Source organism: Trichechus manatus, unplaced genomic scaffold (genome assembly GCF_000243295.1).
Source record: "Trichechus manatus latirostris isolate Lorelei unplaced genomic scaffold, TriManLat1.0 scaffold00100, whole genome shotgun sequence".
Lineage (NCBI taxonomy): Eukaryota > Metazoa > Chordata > Mammalia > Sirenia > Trichechidae > Trichechus > Trichechus manatus.
In genome coordinates this window covers 1,718,324-1,735,084 of record NW_004444036.1, presented here as the reverse complement: position 1 = coordinate 1,735,084, position 16,761 = coordinate 1,718,324, and the positions used below count along the sequence as shown (strand labels likewise).

Here is a 16,761-nt window from a genome sequence, read left to right as displayed (position 1 = left end):
GGCGTCTTCCAGGCCCTTCGAAAGATGGATCCTGTTGACGTATCTGGCGGCCCTGGCGAGCCGGGTGGAAAGTTGGCTTTTGCCAGATCGCGCCGGGCTCGTCTTTGTGCCGCGCGGCCAGCCTCGCAGCCCCCCGGAGCCGGGTGAGTGCGCGCCGGCGCCCGGGGCCCCGCGTCCGGTGCCCAGCCCGGGTGGCCGCGCCGGCTCGGGCTTTCTGCCATGTTAGGCACCGAGCGGCGTTGTCGCTGCATTTTTGCGAGCGTCTCGGCGGTGCCTTTGCCCTCGCGGCGAGTTCACGGCCGCTTCGCGCGGTGGCTGTTTCGGGGTTGGGGTTGTGTTCTGAGTGTTTGCTTGTTTGCAGTTTCAAGCCCGACTATTGTTCCGGGGAAGCTCCGCCTGGGTGGGGAAATGGCATCCCACCACAGTTGCTGGCGAGGGGCAGAAATGTTGCCAAACAGCTGCTGCTTTGTGTTTCCGTCTCAGAAGTCCCTGGAGTAGGTTTGGGGTACGACGGATGGATGGCGAGAGGGATGGGGCCAGGAGGAAGAAGGTGGCTTTGGCAGAGAGAATTGTCACCCACCCCATGGCACGCAGTCAGCCTCCCTTTCTGCCTGCCAAACTTTTATGAATATTCCTTTTGTGGCAGGGGCAAGCGTAATGAATTCAGCCCAGTTTTCCAGGGAGAAGCCACCCGGCTTCAACAATGGTTTGAGAACTTAATCAATGAGAAAGGCGGGGGGAGGAGGAGGAGGCGCGGACACTGTATCGGAGAGGTGGCTGCTGCTTGCTGAGGCAGGTAGGGGAGAGGTGGGCAGGGCGGGGCGCAGCGCCTGGGTGGCCGCGCTCCGGGAGCTGTTGGTGGGTCTTACCTGTGCCTGCTCGAGCCACCAGCCTGGGGCCCCCATCTTCTGCTCTGCCCACAACTGGGCGATGGGGCTGGCAGGGCGGCTTGCGGCAGTGCGCGGCTGGCCCCCCTCATCTGGCGTTTTGAAGGATGTGTAAATATTTTGCTGAGGATAAGTGACATCAACAGAATGATATTCCGCAGAGCCCGGGTGTGCAGCGATGATAAATAGATACGGCCAAACAAAGTTTTGATAGCCGCGTATTCTCATGGCTCGCTCTGTTTCGTTTGGGTCTTTGTTTTTGTTGATTTAGCACTATCTCGCATCCTCTGGTGTGATCCCTTTATTTGGCTGATTCTTGAAAGCTTCTCTTTAGAACTGAGAGAAAAGCAGCCAGCAGGGAGAAAATAATTCGTTGCTTTGCTTAGAATTGGGCAAGGTTTTCTCTGCTTTCATCTTGCCCACTGTTTTCTACGTGTCTCTCTTCCGCCTTTTGAGTCATCAGAATTATTTGCTAATTGACCAGGAGACTTCTGATAACTTTGAAAATGTAGCGTGAATGTGTCTTTGTTACAGAAGAGGGGTGGTGGCATGGCAGGGGGACAGTTAGTTGGGAGGCTAGTGGGCGGGGAGCCGCTGACCAGAGCAGCGTTGTGCTCCCACTCGTTGGATTTCCTTCACGTCTTCTTGAATGTGATCATGGGGCGCTCCACCGCTTTTAGAGGCCAGGGGTGGGCTTGGAGGCACAGAGTCAGCCCAGTTTCTCTGCCTCTGAGCTCAGAGAAGCTACCCACCCTTACACACCACACACACACACACACACACACACACACACACACACACACATGCACACACAGACACACACACATACAGAGTACCCTGGGAATGGGCTTCTCCCTCCTGACAGATGCCCACTAGGGGCATCACCGGGGCTCCCTGGGCAATGTCACCCAAGGCAGACTGGAACTTGGGGTACTAGCTGCTTTGGTACCAGCCCGTGGGACCCTTTAGCTACTCAGGGCTTCCTTTATTATGCAAAGAAGCCCTGGCCTTCCTGGAGGGGGTTTGGCTCAGGAAAACCTGCCCATCTCAGGAGCAAATGAGCAAACCATTTTCCAGGTGATGCCAGTTCCCAGCGCAAGAACTTGGTGGTGGGGAGTTGGACCAGAACTGTAAAATAAACAAAGAAAGGAACCTGGAAAACAGGGCCACCGAGACAGGGCCATCTGAAATGCAAGTAGAGAAAAAGAAAAGGCTGGGAGGTGTGTGAGGAGGTGTTGCTGGGAGTGCTGTAGTGCCAGGGGACAGAGAGCTCTCGCTCTAATCACCTGACTACTAAGGACAGGACTGGCCTCCTCTAATCCGTTTGACCTGGGATGAGAAAGAAAGATCTCCACATACAGTGTGCGCTGAAACTACAAGAAGAAAATAACAAGTGTATGTTTCTGGCTCCTCCCCAAACCGTAGATTTGGAAGAGGAGGGTAGTTGTTGCCAGGCATTTCACACGTGGGAAACCGTCACGGCTTCCTTGTGATTGAGGCATTAGTTTACGGATAAGGAAACTGAGGCTCTGAGAAATTTCCAGTCATGTGTCTGATGCCAGACTTTGGTGGTTATGATTTAAAGGAAGCAACATGTCCCTCTATCCCTCCCCCAAGTTCCTTATTTATTTCTCCCAATGGTCAGAGTTCTCAGCCCCTATCCATTCATAAAATATGGTACCCACCCGTGAGCTAGGCCAGTCACCCAGGGTACATGCTTATATGCTAAGTAGATAGATCCAAGGAAGTCCCTAACTATTTAAGATGAAAAAACTGTGCCTTTTCATCTCAGAATCCCCAACACCCAACTGCTGCTTAATCAATGAGAGTTGAGTGACTAAATGATGTGGCTGATGGAGTGAAGGGTGGTGGGGAGGGAGCTATATAAATCATTGCTGGGAAGATCTAGCAGAGAGAAATCCAGAGATTGGTATGTTTGGTTGGAGACTCAAAGTTCCCGGTTTCATGCTCCAGTTCTAGCCCTTGGTGGTTCCCTGCTGACAAAAACCCAAAAACCAAACCCATTGCCGTCGAATCAATTCCACTCATAGCGACCCTATAGGACAGAGTAGAGCTGCCCCATAGGGTTTCCAAGGAGCATCTGGTGGATTCTAACTGCCGACCCTTTGGTTAGCATCCAAGCTCATAACCACTGCACTACCAGGGCTCCGTGCTGACAAATCCTGTTTTAATCCTTACAACATCCCTGTGAGATGGGCAGTATCATTCCCATCTTGTAGATGAGGAAACTGAGGCTCAGACAGGTTAAGAAATTAGCCAGAGGTCCATGGTGGGACCAAAGAGTGGGTGAGGTGTTTTTGACTCAACCATCTCAAATAAATAAACACTCAAAAGCAAAAGAAGGTGGGGACTTGCTATGCAAATGCATTGTCAAAACAAGTCCCTCAGCCCCTATAGAAATTTTGGAGCCAGTGGTGGAGCCAGGATTCGAATTCTGGTATTTCTAACTCTGCTGCCTCCCTAATCAGAATATGAGTCTACCTGAGAGAAGGAGGCTCTCCAGGAGGGGAAAGATAGCTAATTACACTTTCCCATGTGCAAAAGCTTGTGTGGAATTCTGAATTACGCTTGATTTGGGGATCAGGGTGACATCCTTGCTTGAGAGTTGGCATCGCTTGTCTTTGGAGAATGCCTCTGATTACCACTTCTCCCTCCCACCTGATCAGCCGCCAGGGTTCCCAGCATCTCGTTCTTTCAGGACTCAAGTCCCCTCATTTGTGGCTAACAATTCTTGATGAGCCTCTGGAGTCTCCCGCTCCCTTGTGCTCTGATGGCAGCTGGTGAGGAGGTGGTCTTGATGGCCATGTTAGTGCTTCTGGATTTTACACACGACCCTCCTTCTCTCTCCAGCCAAGAAAACACACACACACACACACACACACACACACACACATGCATGTGCAGACCCAGGCGCACGTAATTTGATTATGTTTCTGTATCTGCTTCACCAAATTAGATTGCAAACCCAGAATTGTTATTGAAGGAAGGTACGTGACTTTGGTGATCTTCTGGCCCAGCCCCTGCCCTGAGAGCTGAGAACAGCAAAGACAGAGGCAGCTCAATGAACAGATGCCTTGAGTAATAATGATACTCACTGGCCTTTCCGCTACCCTCAAGGTAGGCGCGGTCCCTGGGCCTTTCATCAAAAAAAAAAAAAAAAAAAAAAAAACTATTTTAATCTCTACCAAAGGCCCCGAGAACATCCCAATAGTTCCAATTTCTTTTTCTGCTGGAACTATTAATTCCAATAATTCTATTACAGAATTTGGAAACACATCTCGCTCACACCCAGAGGCGTATCTACAGAAAACAGCGCCTGTGGCAAGCACTGAGGTTGCGTCGCTGCAGGGGGGCAGTGAAAGTAAAGAGTGCCCAGGGGCAATCTCTAAGTTGCGCCGCCCCCGCCCCCAATTTCAAGATGAATAGATGTTGATAGAGACATGTCAGCAGAAACGCCTTCCCCCTTCTTGTCCAGCTGCCTCAGTCAGCCGCCTTTATATTTGTGGCGCCTCGGAATGTCATTTCGCACCTGGGTCTGGCGCCCCCTTGGACTTGCAGCTGGGCGCAAGTGCACTTCTCTGCCCCCCCCGCCCCCCACTCCTCTGTGTCTGTGGTGCTTGAGGAAGGACTTTGGGCCGTACTGGGTGAATAGAAACTGCTCAGTGGCGCCCCCCCCCGCCCAAGTGGCTCCCAGGGCACTGCTATACTTTAGATATGGCTCTGCTGAGTTACACCTATCACTCCTCGTCCTAAAAGCTTTTTTGGTCTTTCAGTACAGCACAGTCTAATAGAACTTTCCATGACGATGGAAATGTTCTATATCTGCACTGTCCGATACAATAAGCACTAGGCACAGGTAGCTATTGAGTGTTTGAAATGTGGCTTGTCCAAATTGAGATATGGCACAACGGTGAAGTACTGGCTGCTAACTGAAAGGTTGGTGGTTTGAACATACCCAGCGGCTCTGTGGAAGAAAGACCTGGCCATCTGCTCCCGTAAAGATTACAGCCTAGAAAACCTTATGGGGCAGTTCTACTCTGTCACGTGGGGTTGCTATCAGTCGGAATTGAGTCAATGGCACTCAGCAGCAGCAACAATCTAAGTATAAAATGTATACTGGATTTCTAAAACAAAAAAAAATCTCATTTTTTTAATCGATTACATGGTAAAATGATAATGTTTTGAATCTATTGGGCTAAATAAATATTGGATTAAAATGAATTTCACCTGTTTTTTTTTTAAATATGGCTGCTAGAGTATGTGAATTACGTATCTATTTCTATCGGACAGCGCTGCTCTAGAGCTAACTACCCAGTAACCTGGCGGCTTCAGCCTTGTAGCACCTCGCAGTGTGTCAGGGGCATAAGTGTAGACAGGAGGCTTCTGCTGACTCTGGAGCCACAACAGCCTGGCATCAGGCAACTTTGATGAAAATGAGAGCAAGGAAATAAATACAAGTTCTGTGAGGGAGAAAGAATAAATACAAGGAAGCCCAGTTTCACACACTTATGGTGCTGTAGATGAGGAAACCCGACCAAAGAAAGGTTCTGGGGGCTGCGGCGAAGGATTTCAGCTGGCACTGTGGTGTCATTACAGCCATGGCTGGGCATTTCTGGGCTCCTCCCTAGGCGCTGGGTATGGCATGAATAGATGGAAAGGGATAGAATAATGAACTTGGGACTGTGGTGATTTATAGGTCAGGCGCCTGTGGCTCTGGCTCCTGAGGGGCTGCCCCCACAGGGGACCCTTGGCTGACCTCCTTGGACTCCTCGGAAGGAGCTGGTTTTGTTTCCCATGCCAGAAGCAGACTGTTTACTGGAGCACAGGAAGAATCCGACATTCTGGTGAAAAATAATTCATTAACAGCCAGGGTATTACCAGTTCCCTGGAAAAGCTTCTCCAGCTGCAGTGTAGCAACTGTTCTTTTTCAGCAGCCGACTCAGGCTTCGCTGGCAGCCAAGACTGGGTGCGCTGGGGCGTTTTTTGTTGTTGTTGCCTTTGCATGTGTGGCTACTTTTGCCTTCTAAGTCAGAGAAAGGGACGGTGGCCTGGAAGGGTCGAAATGGTGTAGCTGTCAGCCATTCTTTCCTTCGTGGTTAAGCCTGGAAGCTCTATGCTGACTCTAGGAACATAGGTTTTTCCTGATCATAGCCTATTCCCAAACTGGGGGCACTGCAGAGCCACATAGAATGTTCCAGAGCCAAGGGACTCTCAGCACCTGTCCTTAAGACCCTCTGAAAGCAGTTGGCTGCAGGAACCCACTTCTCCTCTCCCCACCCCCACACACCAGGCAGACCGTCCTTTCTTGACTGTGTGGAATTCTTTTGCTTACTATTAATTGGCACAGTGGGCCCAAAGTATGTGATTCATCATCCGAGTTTTGAGGGCATTCGGGAGAGCCAGGCAGGCATAACAAGAGAATGGGCTGCATGTTTTGCACACTAAAGAATGACTGAATCTACAGCAAATAGAACAGAATGACTCAGGAAGCTTTTTCTGCACTGGAAAAATCTGCTTAAACAAAAGGGAGGAGGTTTGTTTACTTGTTTGTTTTTTAATGCCTTGTGCTCGGAAGTGTGTACCCGACTAGGAAGAAATGAGAAAGAATGGCATTTCCTTTAGTTTGTTTTGTTTTGTTTTTTTAACTCTAATTGCAGGTCAGGTAAGATACAGTGTATTGATTTTGGTTTTGTATGAAACATAACTAGATAAACATTTTACTTTATGAGATATTAATTTCCATCCATTTAGACTGATGAAATATGCATTTAAAATGCGCAGTACCTACCCCCACCATCGTCACAGTATTTCTGTGATGTCGCTAGATTCAGACTGAGAGCCTATTTTATTTATGTGAAAATTGAGTATACGTGTCCTTAGTCAACATATATGTAAACCCACCATAGATTTCAAAGAAAATGGGCTCTTCTCCCTTTGATAACAGCCAAAGATGTGTGTTCAAGGCCAAACATCATCTGGCTTTATCTAGAGCAGGGTTTCTCTGCTTTGGCCCTATTGACATTTTGGATGGGATCATTCTTTGTTCTTGGGGACTGCCCTGTGCACTGTAGGATGTTGAGCAGCATCCCTGGCCTCTACCCGCTAGATGCCTGTATAATCCCCCCCACCAGTGTGACAACCAAAAATGTCTCCAGGCATTGCCAATTGTCCCCTGGGAGGCACAGTCACCCCCGGTTGAGAACCACTGATCTAGACCAAAATTTCCTAAGTAATTTGTGGTTTTCAGAAAATTCAATTTGAAATAATAAAACAGACACAATTTCCCCTTCTGACTTTTAGATACGTTCGTGGGGTGATAAATTAACAGTTGAAAGTGGGTCATGTGCCTGATTTAATTCTAAGGTTGGTGGAAGGGTCTATAAGATTGTATAAGCATGGATTTTTTTTTTAAAGGCCGACAATTGAATAAATCCTAGGTAATTTGGGGGCACATGATAATAACTGGCAGCTTCTCTGGTTTTTCATAAAGAGAACAGGTTTATTCCTCCCTAATTTCTTTTTCATATGCACCTGATTCCAGGCCTGACTTCAAAGCCACCAAGCTGTCTTCCTCCACTCCCACCCCTCCCCACTGTCATTGCTCCGGTAGCATCTTAAGCTGGAGCCGATTAATTTAGCCCTTTAGTGTGCTTGTGAGAGCTCGGCTCAGAACAGTGTAATAGACCCATTTCGGACGGTAGCAGCCCTTTTACCCACCACTAATTTTCTATGTTATCCAGCACTCTTGAGACAGAAAGTCAACGTTGGGTAGAGGGAGCGTTTTTCAAAAATTATTGGATGTTGAAATTCAGGTGGTTCCCACCAACCCTCCCAAATTCTTTCCTCTTACACACTTTTGTTTCCTTGCAGCAATTCTGCCTGGGAGACTCCTCCAGGAAAAATAACACCGGCAGGGCCCCTTCAGGCAGCTAGAACCTGGTCATGCCCACAGCCACAGATGAAACGTTGCCACCAGGACAAGCCCAGGGTGATTTTTTTTCTGATGGTCCCTTAGAAGGCTGGAGGGGAAGATCATGCCTTATACAGGGAAGGTGTCATGGGATGAACCCTCCCCTGCCCATCTCTAGGGGTGGAATGGGCATTTGGGGGCTACTGGGGGGTATGAGCAAGTGTTCAGTACAGAAACCAATGGAGGCCACTTTATTTTACAGCCATCCAATATCTAAAGGAGGTCAGCGTGTCATATTTAGAGGGATTCCTTAGCAAGCTTAGGAAAGGTGGACAGGTGAGCATGGAGGGCTTTGCCAAGCCAGCAGTCAACCTTCACTGGGAGCAGTTTGAGTCTTCCTGCTTGTCGTGAAGGGAGAGGCAATGCGCTGGCAGGAATCCACAGTGTGCTGGGGCCAGGCGGATAAATAATTGATTTGCAGCACACGTGACACTTGGTCAGTCTAAGTTGCCAGCCCCTTGCAGGCCAGGATTCGGGTGATGGTTGCAACACTGAGAGAGGAAACAGGATCATAAATCTGGGTTTTGGAGGCCAGTTTTGTGGTGCAGAGGCCACTGGGGCCGCCGCTGTGTGCTGCCGAAGCAAACAGACAGGTCCGAGTGGTATGTTGTTCCTCAAAATAATGGCAATAGAAATGGCTGTGAAAAACATTTAGACCCTTGTCATAAAAATGCAAACAGTCTTCCTGCTATAGGGAAAAGCTAAATAAACTCTATTGCAGCTGTATTAAGTAGAAACAGATTTGAAATTCGGGTTTTTTTTTTGTTTTTTTTTTCTTTCCCCGAGACACTTATTTATAGCAGGTTGGGCAAAGGCTGCCACTATCTTTCGCGACTCCGGAAGACTGTTTTCCAGATGGTCCTTGCTGTTTTTCTCTTTATTAAGCTTAGCTGAACACGGCCTCGCTTGGAAAGGTTCATAGAAACTGGTGTTATTATTTTTTTTTTTTTCAGATTGCAATGGCCATTGATCGGCTAACAAATCAATGAAAGGGAATGAATTGAGCCTGTGCCGATGAATTTTCTTTTGCATTTTATAAATAAGAAAAATGTCCAGGAAGGCTCAAAATAGGTGTCCTCTCTTGACTAGCTACACCAAGCTTTGAAAAACATACAGGCTAATTTTTTTAATTAATTTATGTTTAAATTAAAAAAAAATAATTCCCTTCTGCTAAAATTCTGCAATGTTACTGTTTCCTTTCCAACATCTAAACAATGTCCAGATACATTTCAGATTGAGCAATTAGCTCTGGCTGCAATTTCCTTTTATGAAAAAAAAAATCAGTAACTCACTTGTCTAAATATAAAGTTATCGAATGTGAAAATATCAATAGGAGACCGTTTGCCCTAGGAGCCTTTGTAGCTTATCCCTTGCATTTTAAGAAGGTTCGAAAAGACCACTTCTGCCCTGCCCTTCCATGTCAGACACACCCACACCAGAAACCTCAAGCTTCATTTTTACTCTAAGGAGCTAGGCAGCTGGATGTGGGACATCAAGGCTGAAGCTTACAGCCGAAACCACACGGGAAACCATTTGGGAATGTCACATAAACCGCCAGTTCCCACAGACCAGGCTTGTGGACCACTGCCTGGATGGGACAGACAACATTTCTACCCGTTCACGGTGAAATGGGAGAAAAATGAAAGCATAGTTTTTTTAAAAAAGGAAAACCTTTTCCATTTTACAGAACTGCCCTTTATTCTGAAACTAGCCTTTCCTACTGTTCTTGGTGTTGAAGTAGTAGATGGCATTTGTATTTTAACATCTTTATTTGACAAAGTAAAAAGTTGTCCAACTCATATTGGATCCTCCCCCTACTTTTTAAAAAACTTTACTGGTCCATACCATTAGAAAGTCTGGGATTCCCCCAAGAGGCCTGAGTGGATCCGGAAGGGGATCCTCTGTTATGATTCCTAAACTGCAAAAACCAACCTAGAAAGAGTCCTGGAACTGCTGCCCGGAGTCCCTTACTCAGACTCTTCTGAATCTGACTCCTCACGCGCAGAGAGCTGGATGTGCCCAAAGCCCACGGGTAGAATGGAATTGCTTCTTCAGAGGAGTTTGAAGGGGCCAGACTGGCCTCTTGTATGTTAATGTGTTAATGTCTGAGCTCCCAGCCTCAACGCTGAGACCCCTTTATCCATGGCTCCCAACGTCAGCTCAACTGCCGGTTTACGTGGGCTCCACCCACCTTCATCCTCTGGGTCTCTCACCTTCATTCTCTCCTCAGCCCATCACTACCTTGAGTGCAGACCTCAAAACGACTCACCTGGGTGTTTCCCAGCCTCCTGGCTGCTCTTCCTGACTCCTACTGTTGCCCGCCCAGCTGCTGTTCCCCACCTCTGTGTCGGCTTCTTCTTGCTAAAGCATCTCTCTAGGTCCATCACTCTAGCTCCAGAACATTCAGCGACTGCCTGTTTCTTAATGAATTAGAATAAAACTCCACATAGAAGCCCTTTCCCCATTTTTCCAACCCCGTTCTCCCCCTCCTGCTCCCCATTCAGATAGTCCTGTCTGGCCTTCAGTAGGGGATCATGGGAAGTCTCTGGGTTGTGCAGTTGCTCTGGGCTGGGTTTTGGTTTTATACCTGGAGGGAGGTTTACAAGAGGGTTGCAAGATTCTTGGGGATCTTTCTAGATGAAGAAAACCAAAGCTTCAAGTCTAATGTAAGACCTTCCTAGGAATTGTGGTATTAGTGGTTAAAGAAAAGCCTTGAGCAAAGGGAGGCTTTCTAGCTTCAAGAGTTGTTGCCTTGCTACAAGTCTCTTGCACACCACTTCTGGATTAGAATGCCACCTTTCTGGCCTGCTGGCAAATGGATATTGCTTCAGAATGGCATTGCTGGCTTGTCCTGCTAGAAATAGAGCCACTTACAGAAGCTCTGAAATTTGCAATTAAAACGTAGTGGAAGGAGTCCATCCTAGCCAATATAGACTCTGCATTCCATTAGAAAACATCTCCAATGACTGCTCATAAAATCATCAGAGCAGCAACGTTACCTGTAACTTCTCAAGCTCCTGCTATAGGCGGGCAGCTGTACCAGGTGATTTACGTATACTATTTTATTTCCCGCTCCATTAACAATCCTATGAGATAGGTGTGTATTATGAGCTCCATTATACAGAGGAAGAATTGGAGGCTCAGAGAGGTGAGTAACTTACCCAAAGTCACACAGCTTGTAGGAGATAGAACTGGGATTCTATACAGCCTGGCTCAACAAGACTTTCTGTGATGCTGGAAATGGCCTGTGCTATCCAATATGGTAACCACTAGCTACATGTAGCTGTTGAGCACTGGACATGTGGCTGGTGTGGCTGAGGCCTGCAATTTTTTATTTCTTTTAGTTAATTTAATTTCAAATTATAAATGACTACATGTGGCTAGTGGCCACTGTATTAGCCAGCGCAGCTCTAGAGTAGACTTGTTTCACTGCACCATTCCACCCGTCTGCTCACTGCTTTATTTGTACCTGTCCTTAATGCCCGCTGGTTTGATATCTCTCCTTTACCCTCCCAACCCAAAACTGCTCAGCTCCTCCCTTTCTCAGAGTTCTGCAGACTAGTGGTTTTCAAACTTCCATGTGCACCAAAATCATGTGGAGGGCTTGTTTAAATACAGGTTCATGGACCCCACCCAGAGTTTCTGATTCAGGAGGTCTGGGGTGAGGCCTGAGAATTTGGGAAGGCTGACGCTGCTGGTCTTTTGGACCTTTGTTGTTGTTGTTGGGTGCTGTCAAGTTGATTCCAACTCACAGTGACCCTATAGGACAGAGTAGAACTGCCCCATAGGGTTTCCAAGGCTGTAATCTTTATGGGAAGGAGCCCTGCTGGCAAAGTGGTTAAGCGCTCAGCTGCTAACTGAAAGGTCGCTGATTGGAACCCACCGGCAGCTCCGCAGGAGAAAAGAAAGATGTGGCAATCTGCTCCTGTAAAGATTACAGCCTTGGAAACCCTATAGGGCATTCTAGTCTGTCCTATAGGGTTGCTATGAGTCGGAATCAACTTGATGGCAATGAGTATGGTTTTCACTGGTTTTATATCTTTATGGAGCAGATCTCCAGGTCTTTCTCCTGTGGAGCTGCGGCTGGGTGGGTTCGAACTGCCAACCTTTCGGGTAGCAGCTGAGCACTTAGCCTTTGTACCACCAGGACTCGTAATATCTGCATTTTAAATTGCACCTGTTGCCTCCTGTTCTTCAGAGAGCAGAGTCGCTGGCTCAGATCAGCTGGGATAATCTTCCTTCCCGCTGCTTTCCTGGGGAAATGTCCCTCTCCCAATCCCAACTTTATTCGGACTACAGTTAGGTGTGGCCACTCCCTTGGCAGTGGTTCTTTACTACGTTCATTAGCTTCAAGGAGCTCCTTAGAAGGGGATGGAGAGCCAGGTGGGGTGGAGGTGGAGGCACCATCTCGAGGAGTTGCCTGACCATCCTGGTTACTGGGGACCAGCATGGACAGAGAGGCTCATTTGCTGTCTGATCTGCTGTTCTCTGTAATTAAAAGGGGTCAGAAAAGACAGCTAGGAAAGAAAGGAAATGAAATGAGTGAGGCAAGCAGATAATGAAGCTGGGCTTTCAAACCCTCTTATTTTCTTCAGCCTTAGTCAAGTCTTTGTCCATGTGGAGGGCAAGAAGCCAGATGGTATGGGGCAGGATTGGAGGCGAGGGCATGAGAGCAGCAAGGGGACAAAGGAAGACCTGGAAAGATCCCTGGGAAGGGGACTGTGATGGTGGCCGCTGTGACTGCTGATCTAGATTTCAACAGTGCTGAAGATGTTCTTGTTAAAAAAAAAAAACAGGAGTAAAGAAGTAGCTGAGGAGGGACCTCGTGAGAGTTGCTGTTAAGCTATTTTTCTTATGGGTATTTGTAAAATAAAACAGTAATGTGGAAGTCATCTTTTTTCTAAGTGTGCACAAATCCGTGTTTTCTCCTATAGAATGTCAGCTTTCATTCTCCCCGCACCTCCCCACCCCACCCCAAGCCAAGAATCATGCATCTTGTGTGTGTGTGTGATTTGGTCTCAAAGCAGCATTCATTCTCTTAAGCACTCAGCCCTTCCTACAGCTCGCTCTAATCCCAGTCTATACCGATTAAACCCTCCTGGGCTCCTGGCAGTGTACTCTATAGCACTTGGATGCTGATAATATGTTTAATAAAAAAAGATGCAAATGTCACCTGATTTGCCTGTTTCCAGAAGCAAGTCTTCAAAGGCATGAACTCAAGACCTCATGTCTATAGTTAACAGGCGTTCTGGCTTCATTAACTGGTGGTGAAATGTCAAACTCTTGTGTTTTGAGTACTTCCATCTTCCTACCATTTAGCTGTGTGACATCTACCCACTAAAGAGCTTGGCAAATATGAGCACATCAGTGGGTCACACACCCCTGTCCCTCTCATCTCTGTCACCATCACTCATCACCTTCTTCTAGTCAACTGGACATGATCTCAGCTCCATCTTGGATATTTAGAGCATGAAGCTCTTCATCCCCCCCATCCACATAGGATGCTTCTTTCCTTCCTTCACATCTATTATTTGCCACCCTCCTCTGTAGTGGACACCACCAAATGCTCCACCCTTATCCCTCATCCCTTTCTATCGCTTCTGTGAAAGGGAGTGAAAAACTCCAAATTCCCCAGATCCAAGATGGAATTGAAGCACCTGGGCAGGAATTTAATGTGTGATCCTACTTGAACCACACAGTAATCTTTTGAAACAGATATTTTCATTTGCAGACGAGGAGACTGAGGTAGCAAAGGTTAGGTGCTGTGGGAGGGCAGGTTATGAGCGATAAGCAGAAAAGGTGGGCCGGGGCTAGATCATGAGGTGTCTTGTCAGTCTTGATGAAGAGCTTGGACTTTATCCTGAGCAGTTTCAAGGAGGCTAGTGACATTATCAAATTTATGTTTGTTTTTTTTCTCCCAGTGGAGAATGAGTAGGAAGGGGAAAGGAAGACTGAAAAGCTGTGTGGCAGGAGTGGTAGTGGATGGGGAGGGAAGTGGCTGAATTCTCAAAGTATTGAAGAAGAAGACTCTGTGGGACTTGGTAACAGCTGGTGTTGTTGTTGTTAGGTGCCGCCAAGTCGATTTCAACTCATAGTGACCCCATGTGACAGAGTTGAACCGCCCCATAGGGTTTCCTAGGCTGTAGTCTTTATGGGAGCAGATCACCAGGTCTTTCTCCCACGGAGCTTCTGGGTGGGTTTGAACCACCAACCGTTTGGTTGTTGTTGTTGTTGTTAGGTGCCATTGAGTCATTTCCGACTCATAGCGACCCTGTGTACAACAGAACAAATCACTGCCCAGTCCTGCACCACCCTCACAATTATTGCTATGTTTGAGTCCGTTGTTGGAGCCACTGTGTCAGTCCATCTCGATGAGAGTCTTCCTCTTTCTTTCTGACCCTCTACTTTACCAAACATGATGTCCTTCTCCAGGGACTGGTCCCTCATGATAACATGTCCAAAACACGGGAGATGAAGTCTCGCCATCCTCACTTCTAAGGAGCATTCTAGCCGTACTTCTTCCAAGACAGACTTGTTCGTTCTTCTGGCAGTCCATGCTACATTCAGTATTCTTCACCAGTACCGTAATTCAAATGCATCATTTCTTCTTCTGTCTTCCTCATTCATTGTCCAGCTTTCCCATGCATATGAGGCGATTGAAACTACCATGGCTTGGGTCAGGCGCACCTTAGTCCTCAAGGTGACATCTTTGCTTTTTAACACTTTAAAGAAGGTTTTTGCAGCAAATTTGCCCAATGCAATACGTCATTTGATTTCTTGACTGCTGCTTCCATGGGCATTGATCCAAATAAAATGAAATCCTTGACAACGTCAGTCTTTTCTCCGTTTATCATAATGTTGCTTATTGGTCCAGTTGTGAGGATTTTTGTTTTCTTTTGTTGTTGTTGAGAGTATGCACAACAAAACATACACCAACTCAACAATTTCTGCATGTACAATTTAGTGATATTGATTACATTCTTCGAGTTGTGCAACCATTCTCAGCCTCTTTTTCTGAGTTGTTCCTCCATCATTAACATAAACTCACTGCCCCCTAAGGTTCCTATCTGATCTTTCAAATTGCTGTTGTCAGTTTGAGCCCATATAGATAGTTCTTAAAAGAGCATAATGCTCAAGGCAGACCTTTTTTACTAGTTACTCTAAACTAAGGATTTTTGTTTTCTTTATGTTGAGGTGTAATCCGTACTGAAGGTGTAATCCATACCTTTTGGTTAGCCACCAATAACTTAACCACTTGCACCACCAGGGCTAAACACCCTGGTTTCACTCTTTTGGGCCCCTTAGTGATTTCTCTCTTTTGGGCCCCTTGGTGGGCCTGGGAACTCTGGAGGGTGAAGAGAGTGGGTACCTGTGCCCCACCCTCCCCGACCAGCCACGGATGACAGCAGCCTAGGCTAGGTGAGTGGTCAGAAAATCTTGACACTGGCCCATGTAATCCTCTGAGCCTTGGGTTCTGAAGGAGATGCAATGACAATAAATGAGTGGGTCAGAGAGCCCTTTAAAACCACTCGGGGAAAACATGGATAGACCTAGCCAACAGCCAGGAGCACCTTCAGTCAGCAGCCCCTGGCAGTCGTAATCCCACTGGTTCCCACCTTGATTGGGCCCAGCGGCAGTAGGGTGACTGACTGTTCCATTTTACTAGGGATTGAAGGGATTCCTGGGACATGGAACTTACAGTTTTAAAACTAGGACAGTCCTGGGAGAACCGGGACAAGCTAGTCACCCTCCCTGCCAGGTGAGGTGTTGCATGGACAGCTTGGCTAATTGGGGCCAAAGCATTGGAAATTCAGTTCAGCCTGGAAACTTGGTATAAGGATGCCACTACTAAGCAGAGTAGGAGCTTGGGAATACAAAACACAAGAACTTATCCCAAGCCTGTTCAAATTGCTTCTCTGGTTCCGAATGAAATGGTTCTCTTAAAGTAGGAGCCTGAGAAGTCCATTCTGCTTTCTTGGAAACTAGATTGGGCCATCTTCCTTGTTGTCCTGCCCATCTGAGGTCTTACCCAGACATTTAAGGTGAATTTCAGGTGAATGAACACATTCTTTGGTCCTGCTGGAAGCTGAGCCTTACGAGTCCTTAACCAGACATAGGATTATTTTAAACTGGGTCCTGGGTAAGAAGACATTTCTTTATATAATGCATTCTGGCACCCATGGCTAGAAAAGACTTTTAACTTTTTCTTTAAGGGCAGTAGAATGCAGAGTAATTTGTAGGAGTAGACCATTCAGATCTTAATTTGCAAAATGACTGTGGTGTTGTTGTTTTTTCTTTTTTTTTTATTGTACTTTAGTTGAAGGTTTACAGAACAAATAGTTTCTCATTAAACAGTTAGTACACCTATTGTTTTATGACAATGGTTAACAACACGACATGTCAACACTCTCGCTTCTCAACCTTGGGTTCCCTATTATTAGCTTTCTTGTTACCTCTTGCCTTCCAGTCCCTGTCCCTGGGTTGTTGTGCCCATTAGTCTCGTTTTGTTTTATGGGCCTGTCTAATCTTTGGCTGAACAGTGAACCTCAGGAATGACTTCATTACTGAGCTAAAAGAGTGTCTGAGGGCCATACTCTCAGGGTTTCTCCAGTCTCTGTCAGACCAGCAAGTCTGGTCTTTTTTTTTTTGTGAGTTAGAATTTCATTCTACATTTTTCTCCAGCTCAGTCCGAGACCCTCTGTTGTGATCCCTGTTGTACTGGACTCAGTCTGGTGGAGGTCGTGGTAGTCGTGGTCCATTAGTCCTTTGGACTATAATCTTTCCCTTGTGTCTTTAGTTTTCTTCATTCTCCCTTGCTCCCGAAGGGGTGAGACCAGTGGAGTATCTTAGATGGCTGCTCACAGGCTTTTAAGACCCCAGGCA

At 46.9% G+C, this 16,761-nt stretch overlaps 1 protein-coding gene across 1 annotated transcript in view; it reads left to right on the top strand.

Moving 5' to 3' along the window:
* The window catches only part of RAI2 (retinoic acid induced 2), an 85,370-nt gene continuing 68,609 nt past the window's right edge, over nt 1-16,761 (top strand). The window contains exon 1 of the mRNA XM_004382819.1: nt 1-143. The gene's annotated coding sequence lies outside the window, so the exon portion shown is untranslated. The remainder of the gene's footprint in view (nt 144-16,761) is intronic.